This window comes from Schistosoma mansoni, chromosome 5 (genome assembly GCF_000237925.1).
Source record: "Schistosoma mansoni strain Puerto Rico chromosome 5, complete genome".
Classification (NCBI taxonomy): Eukaryota; Metazoa; Platyhelminthes; class Trematoda; order Strigeidida; family Schistosomatidae; genus Schistosoma; species Schistosoma mansoni.
Window position 1 is genome coordinate 3,629,781 of NC_031499.1, and position 20,808 is coordinate 3,650,588.

The following is a 20,808-nucleotide window of genomic DNA, read 5'->3' on the forward strand; positions in this document are numbered from 1 at the left end:
AAGTGGAATGCTTCGTGGCAGAAGGTTGAGAAAATCGAAGAGAAGAGAACGAGGACAGAGAGTGTTTAGTGTGGAAACGAAGGAACAACAAAGTCTGAGATAAGTGATGGATATTTTGCAAACGAAGTATTACTGTATGGTTCTCAGACTTAACCAAGGCATTCTGTAACGTACTCAAATGTATTTGGTTGCCCTCACTATAGTAGTAATAAATGATTCCATAAAATCAATAGTCTTTTGACATTGCTGCTGACTTTGTTAGTATTAATGGAAAACAACCACTTAAAGGCACTGAATTAAGCATCATTATAGAAGCACGTCATGATTTGATGTGAAATATTTCTCCTGGTCTAGATTATCAGTTTGAACTTCAAACATTACTCTACTTTGTCATAAAATCAAATACATTCTTCTTCTCGACTAGGTTCACCTTTCTTTGGTTGGTTTTAGGTAATTTTGTTAGCAAATACTTGGTGACCAGTATTGTCTTACTCTATTATATATATTATTTTAATACTCAGTATATATAAGTTGAATGCATGTGACTTTCACACTACTACGTTACAAAAAGCATAACGGAAAACAAATATGTATATATCAACAGTTGAATTCAGGAGTCGGTCTAAACTAGACCACCATGGAAAACCTGCAAGCACTGGATGGCCGTTTCATCCTCGTATAGGACTCCTCAGCAGTATGCACATACGTATACATAATATCTAAATCAACAAAATTTTATCTAATTCATTCATTTATCTATTTACATTGTATTAACTTGAAATTCACATAACAGTCATAAAAAAACGATTCTCTGTTATAGAAATGAATGCTGAACCATCTGTATCATTTTAATGAATTCAGTGAAATAAAACAGATTTAATCATGACCATATGAAATATAAATAAGAAACAATATGCTTATGATATGCTAAACAAATGTATAAACAACCATATTCATACTAATTACATAACATAGTTCTGGTCAAACCAGAAGTTAAGAGTTTTGATTCTATTTATATACACAATCATTGTATGCTAATATCTGTTCATAGATGAAATTGTAACGGTTTATAGTATACATGATGAATTGATTAGTAAATGAAGAGGAGTATTAGAGATGACAAGCAGTAATATGTGGAAGATCTAGTAACGACAGCGGAAATATGAGACATTTATATGATACAACGAAGAAGCCATCAGGGAAATACAGTAAACCATAGAGACCAGTCAAGGATAAAGAAGGAAGGACAATCACTAAGGTTCAAGGATAAAGGAACAGATGGGTAGAATACTTCGAGAAACTGTTGAATAGACTAGTCCCATTGAATCTACCGGACATTGAAGCAGCACACACAGACCTTCCTATAGATGTCACTACACCAAAGATCGAATAAATCAGGATGGCCATCAAGTATGGGAAAGCAGCAGGGCCTGACAATATAACCAGGTGGAGCTGCGAAGTCAGGCATAGAAATAACTGCAATCATGCTTCACATTCTCTTCAGGAAGATTTGGAAGGAAGAACCGGTGCCACTGATAGACTGGAAGGAAGGATACCTCATCAAGATACCAAAGAAAGGAGATCTGAGCAAATGTGAGGACTACAGAGGCATCACACTACTGTCAGTACGAGGAAACTTTTCCAACAGAGTGTTGATGAACCGGATGAAAGATCCAGTAGATGATCGACCTCGAGATCAGCAGACCTGATTCCATAAGAATCGGTCGTGCACATACCAAATCAGGACACTACGGATCATCGTTCAAAAACCAATTGAATGGAACTCGTCACCATACATCAACTTCACTGAATATGGGATAGCATTCGACAGTGTGGACAAAAAGAATTTATGGAGACTTCTTCAACACTATGGTGAACCTGAGAAGATGGTCAACATCATACAGAATTCTGACAACGGACTACACTGCAGAGTGGTGCATGAAGGATAGCTGACACATGCATTCCAAGTGAAGACCGGTGTTGGACATGACTGATTACTATCCTTCCTCCTATTTCTTGTCGTTATTGACTGGATTATGATGATCTCCATATCTATCAGGAAGCACGGAATATCATGGACAAGTTGGATGTAGCTAGATGATCCAGACTTCGCAGATGACCTAGTTCTCCGATTCCATACACACTAACAAATGCAAATGAAGACAGATAGTGTAGTAGCAGTCTCTGATTCAGTAAGCCTCAACATACATAAGGGTAAAAATCCAGATCCTCAGATACTGCACAGAGAACACAAACCCAATCACACATGATGGACAAACTCTGGAAGAGATGGAAATCTCCACGTACCTGAGAAGCATCATCGATGAACGTGGAGGATCTCATGCAGACGTAAAAGCAAGGACTGGCAAGGCAAAGGTAGAATTCATACAGTTGAAGAACACATGGAATTCGAAACAACTGTCAACCAATATCGAAGTCAGAATCTTCAATACGAACGTCAATACACTTCTACTGCATGGAGGTGAAACTTGAAAGACTACTACAACCATCATCAAAAAGATACAAGTATTTACAAATAACTGTTCACTCAAGATACTCGATGTCCGTTGGTCGGATACTATTAGCGACAACCTACTGCGGTAGAGAACGAACCAAATTCCAGATGAGGAGGAAATTATGGAAATACGTTGAAAGTGGGTAGGACATACATTATGAAAATCACAAAACTGCATTATGAGACAAGTGCTAACTTGGAATACTGAAGGGAAACAGAAAAAAGGCCAAATATTACACTGCTCCGAGAATCGGAAGTAGAAATGAAAAGAATGAATAGCAACTGGAAAGAAGTGATAAGGATTGCCAAGACAGAGTTTGATGGAGGGTGCTAGCGAGTGGCCTATTCTCCTCCACGAGGGGTAACAGACGTAAGTAAGTAGGTTAGATAACCATTAAAAATCAAGAAAAGTTGGATAGCTAGTTTTTCGAAATATTAGACTTCGTGTTTCACAACCCACCTGAGGGTTGGAAACCAAGACCTTTAGGTCTCTAAGTGAGTGCTTAATCTCTAGACCTCTGGACGCTAACGTGTTTAAATTCAACCAATCTCTTGTGTAGTAATCATAATTATTTGTTTACTGGTGAATAATTTTGGGAGATGACTCCTAGAGTTCTAGTCACAGCCAGTGATCAGTGCAGGTCAACCACACTGAGTATCAGTCAGTTACACACGAATAAAATTAACAGATGGTTCCACAATATTGCAAAGTGACTGACATTAAATATATGAACTATTAGATGGCGGCTGAGTGATCCAAAGGTTAGACGTTTACTTAGAGACCTAAACATTTTGGGTCTGATCTACGGTGCAGTTGTGAATGTACATTAGTGAGGATTTCCACACTTGGATGAAACGGTTGTTCGATACCTCCTGGTTTTCGAAAGTTATCTAAGTAAAGTCATCCTATGTTGTACAATACAAAATTCAATAACCACTACAGGTCTCCCATATAGAAATTTAGGCTCATAGTTGTGCTTTACATTTCCTACATATATATAACACCTAGTTGCGTACACTTTCATTCAGTTGCCAGTTAAAGCAACTTAATCATTCTCACTTTTCTCAATCACACGGCTGAGTGGCCTAGCCTATATGTCTACATTTAAATAGAATGATCTCAGAAAGTAACGGTGCTTCTCTATTTAATAATAAAAACAATCGATAATAACAGCTGGCAATAGAGCAATATAAAATCAATATCATCTTGTAGTAACAAGAATCTTTCCAATGCACTAATGTATCCATCTTTAAAATACACAAAAAAAAATCAATACTTCAATGTAGTTTATCTTAAATTATAGACTTTTATAATCAATATGTGAACACAATACTTACAAATAGACGATTACTCACATTAGAATATAAATCTTAATTGTTTGATCTTTTGTGAAATCAGAATACAGTATTCCGTTATCTAAGTAAGAGTGTTATTATTGTCTTTTTGAATCGTTATAACTATGTAATCGGATGTAGAGAAATCCTCTAAAGAGACCATCCTAAAGGATGGAACTGAAAAAAAAACGTGACATATATTATTTAAAATCTTAAAGAAGATGAAAGATAAGTCTATTGTCAACCATAACCTCTATGAACATATTGAACTATCAGGTTCCGTTATACCAAGACTATATGAACACCCAAAAGTTCATAGAAAACGTATTCCTCTATGTCTTTTACTCTCCGTATCATTTGATTGTTAAAAAATTAACTGAACTTTTACAAATGGTTAGAAATCATATCAACATATGCACACACTCTTGATTTATTTGATTTTATCTATTCAATTATGAATGTCAATGTAAGTGGCAAGAAAATGATCTCATTGGATGTTCATTTACTCTTTACGGATATTTCACTCATGGAAACTAACTATTTTTATGCACCTATATTAAATTAATAATAACTTCAATATTTGAGTCCAGAAATATTATTTAAAAGAGTTATTTCTGCTATGTACTTTCAATTTATAATTCAAATTTAATAATAATTTCTATAGACAAACTGATGGAGTTGCATTGTGTTCACTATTGTACCCCCTCTTAGTCGACTGTATCCTAGCCAATCTGGAAAACACAGTACTTCAACCAACAATTCAGCTAAACGTATAATTGTCTTCTCAAGTCCACAAATTTCTCATTCTAATAATATACAAAAAAGTTTGAATCTCTCTTTAATTGCTTCATTGAACCAATTCAGATTAACGATGACTAATAAACAGATAATATAGGATTTCATTATTCCATAACACTATCATGAAAGATCCTTAAGGTAATTATAAACTTCAAAGAGAGTAGAATCAATTCAAAGAGGCAGATATATATTTGTTTGATAACACCCATGTGAAGCATTGTATTTAAACCTTTATCGTATGTACTAATTAACTTAAAGAAATTCATGAAATGGGTATTGAAGCAGTATAAACTAAAAAGAAACAATTGAAGCTTGATGAATACTAAGGAAGTTAGCTATAAACTAAACTAAACGAATAATCACTCTCAGTGTACATAAACTGTGTGTGTTGAAGGGATTTACATTAATAAAGGAGAGAACAAAAAAGTGACTATCAAGATACTGAATGAAAAAGAGCTTCCATTAATAAGTATTACCATCAAAAAGGTGTATATTAGTAAAGGTAAACTTTCAAAGGGGGGAATAACATTTTTAACGGTGTGAAATATGTCCGATTTACCCTCCGTCTCTTCATCCTACGATCAATCAAAAAAGTAATTTTCTAAACATCTAATAAAAAGTCTACTTTTGACAAATACGGTATTTCTTTGAATAGTGGTAATAAATTGTTAGTTATATCGCCCTAGTCATGCTATCCCGCACATCTATTTCAAACAGTTAGGGGATAATATCTTTAAAGTAATGTTTGTGTGTGTTAGATTTCCAATAGAACAAGAGTTTGTTAGACAATTTGTAATAGACTTAATTACGATTAAGTATTTTCGATGAAAATGTAATGGATCAGAGGGGGTTTTGTGGAGAATTTAGTATTTTCACTGTTGAAATCATGAGTCAATTGAAGCTAGACCACCATCGAAAACCTGGAAGCACTGGACGGCAAATTATATTAGGAGTTGTTCTAGGAAATTGTATATACGGCCTTGTGAGCACCTCTCAGTGTGGTTAAGCGCAAATATGGTTAAACCTGTTAATAGGTTGATTTTAGCTCATTTAGTAAAAGTGGACTATACAGCCAACATGGAGCAATAATTCACGATAATATGTCGTGTGAACAGCAGTCTGTCTAGATCCGTCAGACCAAAAATCCCTCAGAAGGTGGCTAACAGTGGAATCCAAGATGATCGTTCCATTCTATTTGAGTTTGTTATGATTGTGGATTCAAGAAATGATTTCGAACCGTTAAGAAAAAAACATTTTCATAAAATGTGTAAATAAAAACAAGACAAAACTGTGATATTTATGAAATACATTTTAGGGAGATAAAAAGAAAACTTCTTTTTATCATTCAAAAGTAGACTATCTATGGATCATCGATCTCTTCTTGTTCGAAAAACAACAATTTGTTGATAACTATTCACATGTGTGTGTTGATGTATAAAATAAATTACCTGTAAAGTTGTTCAGTGAAAGCTCTCATTTACTCTTTGACAATTGTGGTTTCTGATTGAATACTAACAGACAAGCTACTTTCAAAATAAGTGAACAGATTCATTTTATGTTCTAGTGAGAATTCATGATTGGTGTGGTTTTAACATATTGGAAGTTAAATAGTCATCCTCAGTGGCGTTACATGATCGTAGGGCTACAAAACAAATTCAATGAAGTTGGAATCGTACCATCGCGTGGACGCTGACTCAGAGCTCCTAATGGTTAAGCGTTCACCGTGAGGACTGAATGTTCTGGACTTAATCCCCGGGTTAAGGTTGTAGATGGCCACTGCTTAGGAGTCTCGTACCAGGATATAACAACAATTCAGTGCTACTTAGATTTCAACGATATACCAACTAAAATCAATCTCTAATGAATACAACCTGCAAATTAAACCAGTCTACACAAAATCCCTTCAGCTGAGTTTCAATATTTCCTTCCATCTATCTTTCTAGATTAGAATGACGCACGTTTATCAACTTCGGCAAGTTTATGATTCCCTAATGGAATATTTGGTAAAATAATAAAATTTAATGAAGCGATATGGTGGCAGTGAAGTTAGTATTAAATTGTTGAACCGAATGAGGAATTATGAAATTATGTATCGTAACACCAACAGTTGTAGGTTTGCTTTATCACTGATTAGTGACAATTTTCATGTTTAGCTTGCTCTCTAAGTACTAATGGAATTCTTTTAGTCGTGATCACTAGTTTTAAATGACTTGGTACTTTATACACTAAGTTAAACTGACAGGTGGTTTGAGGTAGGTGACAGGAAACTTTGAACCATGGTTTCTTGTTAGCTGGGATTCATTACCAAGACGTTTCTATATTCTTGAGGAAAATGATAAGCCCTCCAACCACCTAACATTTCATCATAGTGTAAGCAATGCCAAGTCTTATAGACTCTTGATCACATTGTAAGTTCAGTGACAGGATTTGCACAGCACTTAAACCGTTAGACAAACATGAAGTTGGTTAATTCTTAATTATCAAAAAATTTTAAGTATCTGATTCCTCTAGGAGGTTAGTTACAAGCCAAATAGCCCGGTAGCTATATCTCAGACTAGGAATCTGGATGACACTAAGTTGAATCTATCACGGAACATTAATTCTTTCAAGATAACAGGGACATCTTGCTGAAGAGTGCGAACCAGCACGACTACCTCTGATCATTTAACAATAAGAATTGTAATATATGTCATCACAATTATGTAAATGATAAGAATACAACGATTTTATTTGATGTTTGCTGGATATAAGAAATTAAGTAGACCGGATTAACGCTGTCATATTAAGGATTAAGTAAAACGATACTGGGAACAATAAAGAAAAATAACAAAACTAACTAAGCATTTGACAATGGGAGATTTACCTAATACCATTCATATGATAGATAATCAGTACAAAATAAACAATAGTAATAATCCTAGTTATAAGCAAAGATGGATAAGAGACTGACCAGTTGTAGTCCTAAACATCAATGGGAAGATACAAACAAACTATACTAAGTAAATTTAATCCTAGTTATAGTTTAAAACTTAAACAAAAGTAAAGAAATAATAGAGATTTACTCTATAGTCTCAACAGAATCATGTTACATTTCATGGATAACTAATATTTTCTGTTGTTTCATTAAGGATATATTATGGTGAATATATATGCCAAGACATGAGATTTAAAGTATTTAACGTGGTGATATGTTCTAATTTTTTCATAATACCATGTAAGTACTCATAATTATCATCGTAAGAAGGGGTTTTGTGGAGATTTCAGTATTTGCATAGTTGAAAGCATGAGTCAATTGAAGCTAGACCACCAAGGAAAACCTGGAAGCACTGGACTGCCGTTTCGTCCCATTGTGGGACTCCTCAGTAGTGCGCATTCACGATTCCACCTCGCGAGATTCGAACCCAGGACCTATCAGTCTCGCACGCGAGCGCCTAACCTCTAGAACCACTGAGCCGGTATCCAACGGTGTTAATGTCTAACTTCAACCAATCCACGAAATCGAGCAACCATCCACTATTGTCTTCAGTGAGTTGATATCTCCCAACAGACCTGGTTAAACTCCGCTGGTCATTGATTCTCACTAGAACTCCAGGAAATATCTCTTAAAGCCAATCACTAGTGAGCATATGTTGATTATTATCAGAAGGGGTTTTTGTGGAGATTTTAGTAATTTTATAGTTGAAATCATGAGTCAATTGAAGCTAGACAATCGTGGAAAACCTGAAAGCACTTGACGGATGCACACTGCTGAGGAGTCCCACAATAGAACGAAACAGCCATCCAATGCTTCCAGGCTTTCCATGGTGGTCTAGCTTCATGATTTTAACTTTAAAATTACTAAAATCTCCACAAAAAACCCTTTCTGATCTTAATAAATAATTAAAATAGATTTAATCCTCAAACTTATTAGCTTGTTTTTCTTATCAGTTTATTACATGTGAACCAATTTTCCTATTTTATTCTATTTGACATTTAAAGAGAATGTTTATATAATTGATAAAGTGAGAGAGAGAGAGAGCGAAAGGGAAAATTGGGTAGCACAGTGAAGGGGAAAAAAATCAATACACCAGATTTTATTTATCTTCCTTTCCAATTTGATTAAAATAAACTGGTTTCATCATCTTTATTCTTCTTTATAGTAAAATATGGAGTAGAGAAAAGAATGTTCGTTAATGCAATCGGTTTAATTATTAAAAAAATCCTTCGTTATTTTATTCTTTTATTATACCAGTTGGAGATAGAAAAGTAAAAAAAAAATTGAACATTGATCCATTCTGATACAAATTTGTAAATTTTTTCTTCCAAAAAATTCTATATCCCTATTTCTGATAATCTGAAATATACATAAGCAAAGATGGATAGTAGCTAGCAATGATATCCAGTTTGACGCGCGTTTCGACTTATTCGAGACTGGTCAGCTGGATGTACCTGCATCTCAGAGTTGATGTTCACTGTGGGACTCAAACCCAGTACCGTTCGCTTCAAACGCCATCGCGTTATCCACTCGGCCACTGAGTCCTCATAACCACTTGCTTGTGCGATGGGGTGAAGTTTAAATTCATTTAGTATCGTATGTTTTAATCTTCTCATTGGTGCTTAGGACTGCAATTGGTCAGTCTCTTATTGGCATATATGCATCCAATGCGTATTGCCTCGATATTGTCTTAATTCACAAGCATTATAAGCAAAGATGGATAGTGGCTAGCAATGATATCCAGTTTGACGCGCATTTCGTCTTATTTGGGACTCGTCAGCTGAATATACCTGCAAATAGGATGAAACGCGCGTCCTGGATTCCACTGCTAGCCACTATCCATCTTTGCTTACAGTGCTTGTGAATTAAGACAATATCGAGGCAATACTCACAGTATGCACATATGCCAATAAGAGACTGACCAGTTGCAGTCCTAAACATCAATGGGAAGATTCAAACAAGGAATACTAAGTGAATTGAAATACATATAGCTTTTGTTTTTGATAGAATTATGAAATGTGGCTGGCAGTAAAATCCAGGTGGCGTGTTCTGCTTTATTTGAGACTCGTCAGCTGGATGTACTAGAATCACATAATTAATGTTTACTCTCTAAAATTCGAACCCAGTACTATCTGCTTCAAGCATCATCAGGTTATCCACTGATTTATTGAATTCAGAAATCGAATCAATTGTTCAGTTGGTGAGAGTTTTGATTCAATTCAAAATTATTCAAATTATCCCGTTGTTGATATTTCTGGTTGGAATTTGAACAACCTTGGTTGAGATATGGGCATCCTATGAGATTTGTCATGATATAGCCATTATGACACAAATTCTGGATTCCACTGCTAACCACATTTCATCTATTTTATATGAACTTATATCATAATGGTTACATCGAAACCATTTGCACGGGATGTATATATGCCAACTAATACTCATCAAATTTCAGTTAAAAACGACGAAAAACTAAGCTAATATTCGTATGGTTAAATTTTAATTTTGATTTGATTTTCTTTTCTCTAAAATATGGAAACCATCATAAGTTTATAAAAGTACCACTTCCCTATTTACAATTGATTGATCACTGGGTGGTGATCACTGTCATGTATATCAAGTCTTTCTTAGAGCAGATTGAATCCTATCGATCAAGTTGCAATGTGACCACCAGTCTAGGTAACGTGAAATCGCGTGCACTATATTGAGATAAGATGGTGGTTGGAGGTAGTTAACAGGAAGCCCTGAACTTGATCGATAGGATTCGACCTACATCTCAGTCCTACAGGAGGCCATTCGCAGCACGGAAAGCTGCATGATAACGTCTCTGACTGTGAAGCTGGATGACAGGAGATCAAATCCATCAGGGAGCATCAGTTACCTGAAGATTACAGATACACTATGCTGACAAGTTCCAAGTAGCACGGAACCTAGGCTCAGGGTTTCCTGTCGACTACCTCCAACCACCATCTTATCACTTGAGAATTGCCGGTTAGTTTGAATTTTTTCACTTACCTACTTATAAATCACATCATAATTCATAAATATGAAACTATGTTTAATAATGTGAACCAAACAAGTTTTTTTCGATGACAACTTGATCAGAGAATTGGTTTTCAAGCCTGAAATGTATTAATCAATAATTACCGTATTAAACTGAATTATGTTTTTAAATCAGATATGTTATCAAATGGATTAGATTAATTCTGACATTTATTATATTGTAATATGGTAATTGAAGTCATTTTATAGAGAATGAATTGATTTTTACATGATAGCAGACATAGATTGGCAATTATTGAAAAAGAAAAAGTATTATATTACTCTTTTGACCTAATCTAGGACTCTCTAAAATTATGTGTTCATGATTCACCCCATTTGGGATTGAATATAATACCTTTATATCATATATAAAATAGTTAACAATTAAAGCTATTAGGTTAGCGTTCAATAGTACAAATATCTAATTTCAATCAATATGTAATATAAAACGAAAAAAATACAATGTCATTAGGTAAAATTGCTTCAATCTTGATATTATCTAAATTCCATCAATCACTATAGCTTCTTAAAAAGATTTCAGGATCATCTTATAGTTGTTTTTTTTTTATTTTATTTATTTGAACACATAAATATTGATACAAGGGGGCATCAAATTTTTATGCGCCACACAAAAAATGGTCATTTCATTTTAATTATGTGAGGTCTATGACACTGCTCAGGTGCCCAGATCGAAGCATGTGGTTTTTATAGGGGGCCACACCCGGAGCCTTTGATCTAAAGGTCTGATCCACAAGGCAGTAAAGCATCAGGAAGAGATGCAGTACCATGGTAGCCGGTGACCAACAATTGACTCATACACCATTTATTTCTTCAGGATACTGGAGCCCATGTGCACCAGTCGTTCGGAATGAGAGTTTTCCAATTTCCCTAGGTGGACGTCCCGTGTCCACCAACGTGGTTAAAGCGCCGGACATTCGCTTTACGTCCTATCAATTTCGTAAACATAAGTAATACCACGAAAAGGCAGTGAGTAGTACTTCCCTGACAGAGGCTGTATACTCGTTGCCGTGTGAGAGCATTTCGAGAGAGAGAGAGGACGGGCCCTTCCCACCTTCGGCCGTACCAGGGCATTTAGGGGCCAACTAATAAACTAATTATTATAATTTATTTGAAGGAATTTTATGAAATTTAGTTTAATTGATAGATTTTATTATATATTCAATAGATTTATTGTTTAAATGACTTTAAAATTTTAACTTTTTTGGTTGACCTTGAACCATTAAATCTTCTTTTTTTTTTTAAAAAAAAACTATTTTCTAAAAAACTTTTTCTTTTATTTATTTTATTTAAAAGAGACAAAAAATATTGATTATTTTCTATAAAATAAAAATTAAAAATATGAATTTAATTATCAGTAAAGTTTTAAAAGTGAAAAAGTAAAGAGGAAAAGAAAAAGAGAAAAAGAAAAGAGAAAAAAAGAAAAAAGAGAAAAAAAAGAAAAAATTACCAGTAATAAAAGCCAAAAATGAATTGACATACATTTTAATGTGAATAATATGAAATGAATTCATTAAATTCAGTTATCTTTCTATGTTATGTCCTCATTGTTCAATGAATACACGTACACACACACACACACCTATAAGTTTTTTTGTTTAATAGTTAGCAACAGTAATTAGTATCAACTACTGTTTAATTGGGTACATAGGACAAGATAAAGAAAAATGGTACTAACTTATAAAAACAGAACATGTAACTATTTGTACTAAAGTATAAGAGAAGGGAATAGGATTTATAAAAGGAAATAATAATAATCTAAGCTAATGGTTGAATATATAAAGCTAATCATTATCATGAACATGATTATTAACAAGAGTAATTATATGGACTTTGTGTTAATAGTAGTAGTAGTAGTAGTAGTAACAACAACAATATTGACAAACAAATCCGCAATGATGCCAGAATTACCCAATGTAATCAGTATAATTTACATTATAGAATGAATATTGATTAAATTAAGTGGAGTTTTACCAAATTATCATTCAACTACTATGTAAAATCAGAAAGGGTTTTGTTGAGAATTTGGTATTTTCATAGTTGAAATCATGAGTCAATTGAAGCTAGATCACTAAGGAAAACCTGGAAGAATTGGATGGCCGTTTCGTCCTATTATGGAGCTCCTCAGCAGTGCGCACCCACAATCCCGCACCCGCAAGATTCGAACCCATGACCTACCAGTCTCGCGCTAGAGCACTTAACCGATAGACTACTGAGCCGCTATCCAGCGGTGTTAGTATCTAACTTCAACCAATCCACGATTTTGTGCAACCATCCACCAATTGTCTTCAGTGGATTGATATCTCTACAAGTTTAGGATTATTGATAACACTTGATTTCCCTGAGTTTGTTTTCAATGAGAAAGAATATCGTTCCACTCATCAATCTATCTATCTATCACTCTATCCATATATATATTCAAATTGAATAGAGGTTTTGTGGAGATTGTAGTAATTTAATAGTTGAATTCATGAATTGATTAAAGCTAGATCACCATGGAATACCTAGAATCACTAGACGGCTGTTTCGTCCTAGTATGGGAAACCTCAGTGGCGTGCATCCATGATCCCTCACACGGGACTCGAACTCAGGTCTTTCGTTCGTTAATGTTTAACACCTTGATCACTGACCTGGCGTCTGACGGTTTTAATGTCTAACATCAGCACGATATCACACCATCGTCCACTATTGTTTCCAGTGAGTAACTGCCTGATAACAGAAACGGTGACGCAATATCATGGATTGATTGAAGTTAGACATTAACACCGTCGGACTATCAACCAGTGGTCTGAGGGCTAAGTGTTTGCGTGAGAGACTAGAGGTTCTGGGTCCGAATCTCCAGTCTGAGGGATCGAGGATGCACACTTCTATGGAGTCCCGTGCTAGGATGAAACGGCCATCTAGTACTTCCAGGTTTTACATGGTGGTCTAGCTTTAATCAACTCATAAATCCAACCATTATATTAATTTGAATTATGTAAGTGTTTGCTGATAACTGTTATTACAGACATCATTTTTCTTCGAACGATCTAACTTAACATAGTAAATCAAAGTAATACTTTGAACATTTATATGAAATATTAACAAAAAAAAGGTTCACTTAGGTATTTGGGTTCTTGTTTTGTGAAATATTTTTAATTGTATCCTATGTATTACAATTTGTTATAATCATATGGTCAAAACTTATATTTACGTAATACGTTGTGTTTATAAATGATCTGATTTGATTTAACAAAAAGTCAAATTAGCCTAAGAAGTTTTGGTAGTTTACATGAATGATTATCAACTTAAGAAAAAATTGGTTCAGTGAATAGTTCTGTTTTTGGCGAATTTATTCTCAAAGCTGTACAGTTGCAAATCTGTACATGGTTTACCAAAAATGGTAATAATTACAATGCCGTACCAGGACATTTGTTGACGAATATCAGAAAGGATTTAACGATATATCTTATACGTAATATTTCTATATTATAACGAACTCTATATTATCTTATACTGAAAATTTCATAATAAAATTAAATATGATTAACACTAGATTTGCCTATCATTTTAAAAACTCATGAAAGTCACTTAATCCCAATGGGTTTCTGCTAATCTAGTACTTCATACTGATAATTACTTATAACCTCTTATGAAATTAATCAATTACTTAAAAAATAAGAAAATATTACTTAGTTGTTATCATCGTGCCGGTTGGAGTAAGATTCACAACTGAAGAAAATTTTCATCATGAAGTACTATATAATCGTTTTCTTCTAATTTGCGATTTTTCATGAGTGCATCGTCACCAACTAACACAAGAATTAAATCCAGACCTTTCACTACTGTCTTAATCTGTCTACAGTTTCCCTCTGGATGGTTGGCAAATTCGTCTCCAAACCAGTCAATGGTCAGTATATTGTTATTATTTACTAAGATCATGGTAAGTTAATTGCATGAAAAGTCATCATTTTCTCAAAATTCTAGCCCTTCACTATCATTAACATTTGAAACAATCTTCTACATTATTAGAAGCAGCTTATAGGACATTCTACGCTGGTAATCTTGCGCTTTTATTTTCTAGTAGACCAGAAGTATCTACCCAAACATAGGGTAAGTTACCTGAGTTCATCTCCTCAATTTTCATTCACAAACTCAGTCACTTCATCAGAGATAGCTATACCGGACGTACTACCAGGTAACTTGACCAAAGATGAACGAGCATATACCAGCTAGGTTTGGAATGAGCCCGATAAAAAACTATCTGGAGGTCTTTCTTTCCACACCTGGTTGACAGTGATAATATGGTAGACAAAACAGAATCATTTTGAGTGATCTATCGTATACCTTCATCATTTACGAATGGAGTTCAGTTCCGTCTCCTACTTATACCAGAGGCTTTAAGGATCCGAACCCATTATAACCCTAGTTTTATGTGTTAAAAATAAATTTGTGACAGCCTTGTCCCTTCCTTGGACGTATATGACATAGTAAACGATTTTACTTATTCTTCTCACATCCTGTACTTATTTGTTACTTTTCACCTCTTTTTGTTCACATTCCTCAATAACTAATTATTAACACACTTCTTATTACGTAATGTGACCATTCATTTTTGTATTTGTTGGTTGAGTCCTCCCATTGATGTTTAGGACTGCAAGTGATCAGTCGCTTATTGGCATATGTGCATCCTATATATATATCCTATATTATCCTATATTATCTTATGTCACAAGCATTATAAGCAGAGACAGATGCACATAGGTCAATATGAGACTGATCATTTGCGGTCATAAACATCAGTGCGAAGATTTAAACAACCAAAACAAAAATGAATTAAAAATTCACCCCATTGCACAACCTGGTGGCCATCTGAACTCGGCAACTAAGTAGATTACAAGATTGCGCATGAGACGAACAGTACTGAGTTTAACTCGTGGGGTGAGTATCAACTCTGGGATACAGGTGCATACGGTTGACGAGTCCCAGATGGGGCGAAACGCTCGTCCCGCACTACACTGTTAGCTATCACCTATTTTTGTGATTATTATTTTTTTAAGCCCAAGTTTGAACTACATCCCATGTTGAACTATTGACTAGAATTTTTATTATTGTTGTCACTATCAATAGACACCTGTCTTCTTATCATGAGTTTGTACCCTTTACCTATTATGTGTAGTTATGCGATCTAATCATCGACTCAAATATTTCCGTGATTGGTTCAATATTTCCATATACATACATAAATATTCATGTTTAGTAGAGTTAAACTTAATAATGATCTAATTGAAAACAATATTGTTTACTTATATCTGATGCTATTCTAATTTCTTTATAGTTGAAATCATGAGTCAATTGAAGCTCGACCGCCATGGAAAACCTGGAAGCATTGGACGGCCGTTTCGTCCTACTGTGGGACTCCTCAGTAGTGCGCATCCACGATCCCGCCTCGCGAGATTCAAACTCAGGACCTACCAGTCTCGCGCGCGAGCAGTGAACCTCTAGACCAATGAGCCGGCATCCAACGGTGTTGATGTCTAACTTCAACTGATCCACGATTTCGAGCAACCGTTCACTAATTGTCTTCAGTGAGGTGTTATCTCGCAACAAACGTTGTTGAACTCCACTGAGCATTGCTTCTCACTAGAACTCCAGGACATATATCTTGAAGTCAGTCACTAGTGAGCATATGACTATAATCAGAGGGGGTTTTGTGGAGATTTCTAATTTCCTTAACCAGAAATATTCTGCTTGAGCAGCGTTCACAAGCGATTCACAGAATGAAGTTCATTACAGATCATCCACACGGCTAGCCATTTATTTAATAGCACGAAATATCACCAACGTTTAATTTATTCATTAGCACAATAAGTTAGCATTCATCTTGTCAATGAATCACTCTTGGATTTATTATGGTTTACACTGAAACATTTGATTCACTTGACAAAAAGAGTCCCATAATAGGACGAAACGACTGTCCAGTGCTTCTAGGTTTACCATGATGGTCTAGCTTCAATTGGCTCATGATTTCAACTATGAAAAAGCCATTTTCTTCAATATTTCATCTACCTAAATAATCCTAGATATTTCATAATATACCCCTAAATGATTTTTCCGAAAGTTATCAAAACACTTTATCGCCCAGCTAGCGTATCTAGTAAAAAGTTTACAATATGACCCTCCTTTTTTAAAAAAACGATTCAGTAAAAGTATATAAAACTGTCGACCTTGAGAGACCAATTAGTCAATCGATAAACAGTGCATAGTTATAAAACAATTTGCCGTCAAAAAAAAACAATGAAATTACAAGATAAATAGTTTCGATATACATAACACTTTCATATGAGATTAGTTATTATAGTAAAGGAAAAACAGTCAAGTTTTTGCATTAGGAGTTGGGCTAGTATTCTGAATTAAGGTAAAAATCTACATCACATACTGATATCACCTAATATCACTTAAGGGTTGAAGTTTAAAATAAGAAATTAGAGTGGGAGAATACTACCTAACTACACAAACACTCGACTATGTTACATCAAGTAGTCTCGCAGATAATTTGCATTTGGAGTAAATATCTATCGTATTTTTAATATAAACACCAAGTTATATTCACTATTTGGTTGCATAATCGATGTCTATACCTAGTAACTAACTTTAAGAGATAAATCTCGTAAACCTAGTGCGAAACTGTGACCAGTTAAGCTAATCCGTGTCGGGTGTGAGACAGTTACCCACCGAAAACAATGGAAGATAGTCGCATAATATCGTGGATTGGTTGAAGTTAGACATTAATACCATTGAATGTCTGCCTAGTGGGCTAGAGGTTTGGCGTTCGCACTCCAGACCAAAGGTCCTGGGTTCGAGCCCCTCTGATACGAGATAGTGAATGCGCACTCTTGAAGAGTCCCATAGTAGGACGGAACGGCCATCCACTTCTTCCAGGTTTTCAATGGTGGTCAATTCATCATCTCAATCAAAATATATGTTTTTATCAATTTCTAACATTTTGAGAACCAAACATTGACAAATTTCACTTAGTTCATAACAAAATAGAAGTTATTTTATACTATGTTTTCAGTTTTGCACAAAATATCCATAAGGTGTTAGTTTAATTCTGACTGCTTCACCAAAAGCTAGCAGTAGTATAGTATAGTATACTTTTACTTAACTACAACCAGTAGAACTATTCATTTTATTTCTTCAATCACTTTAATGATTGTATGTGAAATAGATTACAGTAAACAATTAGATCTCTATACAATTTATGTATTTTTAATTGTGATAAACTGAACAATCATAGATTATATTCAAGGTTAGTTAGTTGATAAGATTCACCATATCATAGGATAACTTATCAAAAGAAATATAACTACACGTTAATACATTTCATGGTAAAAAAAAATACTATTGTTAATAAGAGGGAATTGCATCACCAAGGGATATTGATTATAGAACCAGTGTAAAAGAAAGTTAGGAAATACTGAACAGGTGTTTGTTGTTTTCCAATTTGAAACACTTAAGCAACATGATGCAAATATTCGGTGAAATAAAAATTGGATAAATATTGAGGATTGACAAAAATCATGTGGCTATCAGGACTCAGTAGCTGAGTGGATAACGTGTTGGCGTTTGAAGCGAAAGGTACTGGGTTCGAGTCCCAGAGTGAACATCAACTCTGAAATGCAGGTACATCCAGCTGACGAGTCCAAAATAGGACTATTGTTGTACGTTGTACTACTTTTGAGTTATCCCCAGTCTATCAATTACTATCTCCCTTATTCACAGCCACATTTGGCTAAATCTTGTACAAATGTTATTTTCTATTCTATGGTACGATGTAGTCTGTCTAGTTGGTATATAAACCCAGTATGTTTGAAATAAATGATTCATATTGCAGAGGCTATTATTGGTGTTCTGAACTTAACTGGCTGGACTAGGTGGGAATCAGGACCGAGAGGTACTCTAAACTCCTCGTACGGGCTTACACGTCCTTGTTCCGATCGGTAATTTACTGCTCTCTACTCGGGGGTATTATAATGTTATACATTTATTGAGCACACAAGGCCACAAGTTATAACATTGCTGAATAATATTGAACTATTCAACCATTTCCATAGATGGGTATAAAACTTCTAAGTAACGTATAGAACACTCTAAATTTAAACTGCTTCTATTGAGAATAATTAGTTAAGGATTTTCTATTTTCATATACTTAAAGATATGTCTAGATTATCATACTACCGCCACTATGAACATATTTATCCGTTCTAAAGTTGCTTAAAAGCCATTCATTTCAAACTCAGTTACTTATTGATAACATTCTCACTTGAAAAATTAAAATTCTTTGATCTAACCTTGTCGGCTAGAGGATTCTATGGATAATTCAACGATGTTGTTGAATAATAGCAATCTAAGATGAAAATGAAACATCTTGAAATGCTGTTTGCTAATTGTTTACTACCAAGATGAAAATATGTTGCTATACACCATATTTCAACTTAATGAACCTATTTTCCATTGTATTGATATTTCCAACGAAATTCGTGCCTATCAGCCATTGTTTGAAACTTTGACACGTTATTTATCAAATTCATTTGGTGTACGTTTGATCATACATCTTGGAAAGATTATTTAATCGGTTCAACCTAATGTATAAATCAATATCAATTTATTAAATATACATAAAATAACGTGTAAGAAGGTGATGTACCTTTCGAAAACAGAAAACTGGTTCAACGCAATTCGTGAAAAAACAATCAATATTATTTAAATGCACTTAGTATTGTTTGTTTAAATCTTCCCATCGATGTTTAGGACTGTATCGATTAGTCTCTATTTGGCATATGTGCATACTGTGCGTATTGCCTCGATATTGCCTTAATTCACAAGCATTATAAGCAAAGATGGATAGTGGCTAACAGTGGAATCCAGGACGCCCCTTTCGTCTTATTTTGGACTCGTCACTTGGATGCTCCTGCATTTCAGAGTTGATGTTCACTCTGAGACTCGAACTCAGTACCTTTCTCTTCAAACGCCAACACGTTATCCACTCAGCTACAGAGTCCTGATAGCCATTTGCTTGTATAATGAGGTGAAGTTAAATTCATTTGGTATTGTTTGTTTGAATCTTCTCATCATTATTTAAGCAATAATAAGTTGCTGAATATGATGATAACATATTTTCAGTATTATACTTAACAATAACAACAACTACTATATTTGTTATATTATGAAGTGAATGGTTTATTCTTGTGAGAACTTGTTAACTATTTACTGTTTACTATGCTAAAGGTAATATTCAAATACTAGTGACCATGAAACATGATTAGTTTTCCAAATTGATTCACTGTAGACAATAATACAATCTTGAATTTATATCATCACACTAAAATCTATACTATAAAAGGTTAGAAATTATATTGATTCACCTAGAAATAACTTATATTTGTTTTGACATTACATGAATAATGAATAATGGTTTGGTAACATGATATGACCTCGGCTATATGTATACCAACTGAACCTCACAGTTTACGATATCAGTTTGTTCGCTGTTTGCAAATGGAGAAATCCATTCAACTAAAGGAATTAAAAATTAAGTGACAAGAAACTTCAAGACTATACTATACTAATAAATCAGTCAGATTTAAAATAGAGACTTTTAGATTTTTGAAAGAAATATAAAAGGCGATAACAGATAGTTAAGTAAAAATTGACAGTCTTTCGTACTGAAGATACTTAAAATTAGTAAACATATCAGTTATGGAAAGATAGTCTGAACATGAGATGGTTTAAAAGCTAAATTTCAGGAAACACTAAATACTAGTTCACAATGTACCTGAAAAAAAAATCACTTGTTAAGTATATTTGATGTGATTATTTAGGGGATAATCAAAGGTATTTGTGAGGTCGCTCAAAGTTTCCTTGTGTTATGATCTAAGGGATACAGAAAAAGTGTAAATATATGAGTAAGATATGTACTAGGAAATATGACTAGCAGTAGAATCCGGAATGCCTGTTCAGTCTAATTGAGGACTCGTCAGTTGTATGTAACTGCATCCCAAAATTAATGTTCACTCTGAGACTCGAATCCAGTACCGTTCAATTCAAACACCAACGGGTTATTTATTTGTCTTGTAGTGCCGTGCTT

At 34.4% G+C, this 20,808-nt stretch overlaps 2 non-coding genes across 2 annotated transcripts; one reads left to right on the top strand and one right to left on the bottom strand.

The window, feature by feature from the left end:
* Window positions 1–18,258: 18,258 nt before the first annotated feature.
* Window positions 18,259–18,325, top strand: Smp_tRNA_01347_Gln_TTG.1.1. Its single transcript has one exon. It is a non-coding gene (tRNA).
* Window positions 18,326–19,650: 1,325 nt separating this feature from the next.
* On the bottom strand, window positions 19,651–19,722 carry Smp_tRNA_01830_Pseudo_TTG.1.1. Its single transcript has one exon. It is a non-coding gene (tRNA).
* Between the last annotated feature and the right edge of the window lie 1,086 nt (window positions 19,723–20,808).